The sequence below is a fragment of the Belonocnema kinseyi genome, chromosome 5, assembly GCF_010883055.1.
Source record: "Belonocnema kinseyi isolate 2016_QV_RU_SX_M_011 chromosome 5, B_treatae_v1, whole genome shotgun sequence".
Lineage (NCBI taxonomy): Eukaryota > Metazoa > Arthropoda > Insecta > Hymenoptera > Cynipidae > Belonocnema > Belonocnema kinseyi.
Window position 1 is genome coordinate 87,295,737 of NC_046661.1, and position 6,288 is coordinate 87,302,024.

Sequence of the window (6,288 nt, forward strand, 5' to 3'; positions counted from 1 at the left end):
AAATTGAACAGGTATTAGTTTTAAAAATCTCCTATTAAAATTATGCAAATTTTAAGTTTTGCAAAGAAAAATTCTGTAATTTTAATGATTTACATTCAAAATTTCTTCAGTTTCAAGACTTAGTATTGAAAATTTGATTCTTGATTTGAAAATCACCGTAATTTATGAATTTTTATTTACACATCTTCAAAATTAAAGTATTTTCCACGGTGAATATTCAAAATTAAAAAAATTTCAATTGTCAATTGTTAAAAACTTTTCAATTTTAAAATTTCAAAATTGAACAACAAAAAAACCGTTAAATATTACAGTTTTTAGTTTTGAAAATATGCAATTAAAATTATGCATGTTATAAGTTTTAAAAATACAAATTTAGTAATTTTAATCTTTTACATCCGATATTTTTATCATCTTGGAAGATTTAAAATTGAAAACTCAATTCAATTTAAGAATTTTTATTTATAAATCCTTAAAATTAAAGAATTATAAACTGTAAATCTTCAAATTTGAAGAATTTTCAATTGGAAGTCGTTAAAATTGAAGAATTTAATTTGCAAATCATTAAAATGAAGAAGTTTAAATTCTAAATCCTACAAATTGAAAATTTTTCAATTGAATTAAAAACTTTTTACTGGAAAATGGAAGAATTTTAAGTTGTAACTGTATTATTTTAAACTATCAATCATATTTTATAGTACTTCCAAAATAATCATATATTTTAAATTTATAATTATCGTAAATAATCGTAAAACAAAAACCAAGTTTGGGAAATAAGAGAACAAATTTTCAGGATAGTAGAAGGATATATTATCCACAGCTGCTTAATTATCACTTAATTTTTAGGATCTACAATTGAAAATTCTTCTATTTTAAACACTTGAAATTTAAAATTCTTCAATTTTGAAGATTTACAATCAAAAACTTTTAAATTTAAAGATGCATAAAAAAAATTCATAAATTTGAATGATTTTGGAAATCAAAAGTCAAGTTTTCAATTCTAAACCATCTAAATTAAAGAAATTTCACATGAAAATCATTAAAATGACATAATTTTTTATTGCCAAACTTAAAACTCGCATGAAATTACAGTTTATAATTCTTTGGTTTTAAATACGTTAATTACAAATTTTAACGCTTTAAAATTCAAAGTTCTACACTTCTGAATAATTGCAAGTACAAATTCTCAAATGTTGAAAGCATAGTATTGCAAATTATTCCATTTTCAAGATTAAGATCTAAGATTAGATTAAGATTTAAGATCTTAAAGGTATGCAATTTTAAGTTTCCTTTTTTTTATTTTTATTTTAATGACTTCCATTTGAAAATTCTTCAATTTTAATAATTTGCCATTTACAGGATGGCCGTTTTAATCGAAGAAATAAATTGTCGGTCATTTCCGGCACTGAAAGTGGAACTGTTAATTTTTGAATTTTTAAAATGGGAATTTAAAAGGTTTTAATTAAAAAATTTTTAATTCAAATTCTCAATAATTTGCGCATATAAAATTAAAGGTAGTAACATTTTTCAATATAAAAAATATAAATCCACGTTATCATTTTTAATGCTCTAAATTAAAAAATCAATCAATGAACTTTAAAATTTTCAAAATTATATAATTTTAAGCTAGAAACCTCAAATATTGAAAAATTGAAAAAATTTTAACTGAACACTTCTTAAATTAGAAATTTAATTATTTTCTTTTTAAATAGTTTAAACATGCTTGGAAAGCTTCAGAATTTCATTTCAAAATCTTGAGCAATATAGAAGTTGTTTTAAATTTAAAATTATTTGGGAAATTTTTCAGAACTTCTAAATATCTGTCAAAATTAATTGAATTTTTTCTTCAATTTTCAGAAAATCCTGCAAATTTGAGAAAATTTGGATGTATAAATAACAATTGAACATTTATTATTTGTGGGCAAAATTTTAATAATTTTAAGAGATATGTAGAAGTTTTGAAAAGATTCAAACTTAATGTAAAACTTGAAATGATAGCCCAATATAAGACAAAACGTAGATTTTCGCAGATTTTCAACAAAAAAATTAGATTCTTTTCAACAATTGTGAAAGGCTTCAAAAGAATAAAAATATTTTATTAAAATTCCTAAAAAAATTAAAAATAACTTTTCGTTTTGAAAAATTATTTTAAAAAGATTCTATAAGATTTTAAGAAAACTTTCTAAAATTTGCTTGATAATTTTTTATCTTTTTAAAACTCCTAAATATCTTTTAAATTACTCAAATTTTTTCTACAAATATTCATTTGTAAATTATACATCAAAATTTATAAATATCCCTTAAAAATTAACCATTTTTTGAAATTTTAAGGATTCCAGGTTTTCTATGTCAAACAATACAGTTAAAGATTCTTTACTTTCAAATAGTTGGTTTCAATTGAATTGTCTTAAATAAAAATTAAAATATTGCTAGATATTCAATAATTAATCTTTTAATAAAAAATTTCAAATTGAATGTCGTTTCGTCAAATCGTTTTTGTTAACTTTTTATTATTTAAAGTACAGATAAATTAAAAAATATATTTATTAAATAAAAATGTTTTTTATTCAAAATTTTCAACATCAAAGGCTTTTATTTTTTATTTGTTCAAGTCTTTAAGAAAGCATTTAAAATTTTCTCCAAATTAAAAATGTAAGCTTAGAAATAAAAATGGAAAATGGAAAATTTTTAAAGTAAAAAAATTTTGAATTACGCATTGTAATCTAAATAATAGCATAAATAAAAAACATAACAATTCAACTAATTATTTAAAAACTGTTAAAATCAAATGTCGACAGATTTTTCTTCTACAAGTTTGTAAAATTCCCGGTAAAAAAAATCACTGTCATTTTTCGGCCTCCAAAAATTCCCGGTTTCTCGATCTAGCGGCCACTCTGATTTAGAATTCTTCAAATTTAATCAATTGCATTTGAAATTCTTCAAATTTTAAGATTTTCAATTAAAAATTCTTAAATTTAGAAAAATTACAATGAAAAAATATTCAATTTTAAGGATTTTTAATTCTAAATTCTACTTATTAATAAATATTATTACTATTAAATATTTTAAATTCTAAGTCTACCAAATTGAAAACTCTTGAAATGCAATTTATGAATATTACAGAATTATTCTTTGCAAAACGTGTAAATTGCATAATTTTAATTGTAAATTATTTAAATAAAAAACCGTTCAATTTAAAAGATTTATCGTTTTATTTTTTTGTTTGTTAAAAGAATTACAATTAAAAAATAAATTTTTTTAAGGATTTTGAAATTAAAAATCTTCAATTTTAAAGCCGATTTTGTTTGAATTTCTCTTGCTTTGTACAGGAATTTAATTAAAATCCTTAAATTCCACAAGAAAACCGGAAACACTTTAAATTTCTTTTATTTTTTCACTATAAATCAGGGTATTTTATTTCCAATCACTGTAGAATATCACATCAAATTTTTTAGAATTTTGCTTTAAAAATCTGCTATAGCAGTAACTTATTAAAAAATTTCCTTATGTTCAATAATCACTTCCCAACATTCATAAATACAAAATTCACCCAAAAAACACAAAATTTTTCCACAAAAAGGTCAAAAAAGAAAATCTAATCCGAGAAAATGGCGAGGGTGCTAATCCAAAAAAAGCAAAACTATGAAAGGAATCGACGCTTTAAATAAAAATAAATTAGGTATGGAAGTAATCATACGAACTAATAATCCAATTTTCGTCAATAATTCACTCTAATTCGAAAGTAAAGGGCAAGAATGGAGATTCCGGTTGATGATCGATCGCCCTCTATCAATGTTCGCGACGAGAAAATAGCTTACTTGGAAATTATTTTTTTGACTCAAAAAACCCAGACCCAGCTTCCCAAAAATAGCATTAACATCAAATAGACATAATTAGACACTATCTACATGCAAACTGATAATCCTTCAGCAGGGCAATGCGCAAAGACACTGCGGTATTTAATCGCCTATAGATCATTTATCACTGCACCAAAAAATTAACCTCACTTTTCACAAAATCCTCGACTTTTTGTACACCAGTTTTTCCTTTTTCTGATCCATTTTTGAGCTTGAAGATGAATAAAAACCAGCGTTTTCATCTATCTCGCTCGTGGGATGAAAGTGTCACCTACACTCTCCATGGTGTAAGAAGAAGGTGTGTTCTTCTCTCGAACGAGTTTCAGATTTGCGCAGGTTCAACACGAAGGTGGTGTCTACCAATGAGATCACGACAAGAGAGCTTAGTCATACCAGCTGCAAGGTGGTGCTAGCTGCTCTAGTCGAAGTTCCGCGAAATATCAAATTGGATAATTGAAAAATTGCTTTTATTTAAATGTAAAATAATAATAAAAGATTATAATGTATTCTTTGAAGGAAGCAAAAGTGTGAGTAATTTATTTGAAAAAAAACAATGGAAATTTTATGTACTGGTCAGTTTTTCTTGCGTTGTTCTGAATTTATCAAATATAATTCGACTTTTTTGTAGGAAATTCGTCTTTTTGGCTTTAAAATGTAAGAATTTGGTGTAATTTTATTTTCCTTCTTGTTTCCAAAATGTTTTTGATTGAAAATTTGTATTTACGGTTGAATTAAACTTTTTTTTAATTAAAACCTTTTTTGTTGAAAATTCATTTTGTTGTTTGTAGATGCTTCACTTTTATCGAAAAGTTAACTAGTTTCTTAAATTTTGTTTTAAATTAATTTTTCTATCTGGAAATTCAACTATTTTTTCATATTTGATTGAAAACTGATCTTTTTCACTTAATAATTCAAATGATTTTGTAAAAAATCATATTTTTTGGTTGAATTCAACTGTTTTTTTATTTAAAATAAACATCTTTTTGATTAACAATTCTTCTTTATGGTTAAATTCAACCCTTTTTTATTAAAAATTAAAGCCTTTTTTGTTGAAAATTCATTTTGTTGTTTGCAGATGATTAATTTTTTTTATCTTGAAATTGAACTATTGTTCCATATTTGATTAAAAACTGATCTTTTACTTTTGAAAATTTAAATACTATTATTATTAAGATTTTGTCTTTTTTAGTTGAATATTTATTTTGAATATTCAACTGTTTGGTTAAAAATTCATACATTTACTTCAAAATTCGACTTTTTCATAGAAAATTTAACTAAAAAAGGTGGTTTCTTAACCAATTATTTAAACTTTTATCCAAGTAGTTAAATTTTCAAACAAATTGATGAATCTTCAACAAAAATGTGATAGTTGATATTTCGACTGAAAATATTTTCATTTTAAATTTAGATCTTCAGTTTAAAAAAATAATTTAAAGACAGGAATTTCCAACAAATAAGTTATAAATTCAATTAATATGGTTACAAAATTCGTGTATTTCATTGAAAATTCTTCTTTTTTGGCAGGAAATAGATTAACTGAAAATTTAAATATTCCTATTTTTCGTTAAAAAGTTTTTTCTTCATTTTTTAAATCAAAAATCGAACTATTCCATTTTTGGTGGAAGATTGATTGTTATTATTTAAAAATTCAACTATTTGATTAATAATTAGTGTATTTTATTAAAAATTTCTTTTTTTTTCGTTGAAGATTTATTTCTCCGGTGAAAAATTGAATTATTTTGTTCAAAATTCTTGTCTTCTAAAATTTTTTTTTTACTTATTACTTAACTATTCGATTTTTTTTAAATGTATATTTTTTGTGGAAATTCAACTATTAAATTGAAAATTCATGTATGGGATTGAAAAGTCGTATTTTATAAACTTTTTTTAATCGAAACTTCTTCTCCAAAAAATCTTCTTGGTTCAAAATTCATCGCTTTGGTTTAAAAGTTATTTCTTTGGTTGAAACTTAAATTAGTTTCTTAAACATTCGATTTTTTTAAATTAATTTTTTAATCTGAAAATACAACTCTTCTTTTTTTGGTATAAAATCCTTCTTATTTGAGAAAAAATAATCTTGCTGGATGAAAATTCATCCTATGGTTATTGCTGGATTTCCCTTTTGTAATATATTTGAATTTTCGCAAGACATAGACTAAGGTAGCTGGCGCCAACTTGCGGCTGGAATGGTAACCTTATTTAAAACATGGCTAGAGTTCTTAAATTCCCGAGAATTTAAGTTCAGGTTATATAACCGAGAATATGACAGAATTTAAGAGAATTTAAGAATTTATTATTTTTAATAATATTTTTATTGTTCAGGTTATATCAGCGGCTAAATATAAATTATTTTCTAGCTCAGGCACATTAAAGAATTACAGTATGTCATATGCAAATTAAAATTCTTCAAATGTTTTATTTTATGTTAAAAAAA

At 23.2% G+C, this 6,288-nt stretch overlaps 1 protein-coding gene across 5 annotated transcripts in view; it reads right to left on the reverse strand.

The window, feature by feature from the left end:
* LOC117172484 (post-GPI attachment to proteins factor 2-like) overlaps positions 1-4,133 on the reverse strand; it is a 59,058-nt gene extending 54,925 nt beyond the window's left edge. For 3 of the 5 annotated variants that reach the window (XM_033360472.1, XM_033360473.1, XM_033360469.1), the window contains exon 1: positions 4,005-4,133. The gene's annotated coding sequence lies outside the window, so the exon portion shown is untranslated. Of the gene's footprint in view, positions 1-1,807; positions 1,810-3,698; positions 3,792-4,004 lie in introns of those variants that run through there. The other 2 variants (XM_033360470.1, XM_033360471.1) reach the window with 2 other exon arrangements.
* Positions 4,134-6,288: the final 2,155 nt, after the last annotated feature.